Genomic DNA, 206 nt, shown 5'->3' with positions numbered 1-206 from the left:
TTGTCTGTGAATACTATGAAAGCACTTTGAATTCAAATATCCCTTGAGATGTGAATTAACCTGAATTTTAAAACGTAGTTACTATTCAAATTCAGACTCATTTTTTAAAAAAACAAACAAGGTCTTTAATATGATGATTCAACCTCATTATTTTTCCCCTTGATGACAAGCGTTTTTAACAAGTATAAAATACACCCTAATGAAAA

This window comes from Chrysochloris asiatica, unplaced genomic scaffold (genome assembly GCF_000296735.1).
Source record: "Chrysochloris asiatica unplaced genomic scaffold, ChrAsi1.0 scaffold00113, whole genome shotgun sequence".
NCBI lineage: Eukaryota > Metazoa > Chordata > Mammalia > Afrosoricida > Chrysochloridae > Chrysochloris > Chrysochloris asiatica.
This window is presented reverse-complemented; position numbering follows the sequence as displayed.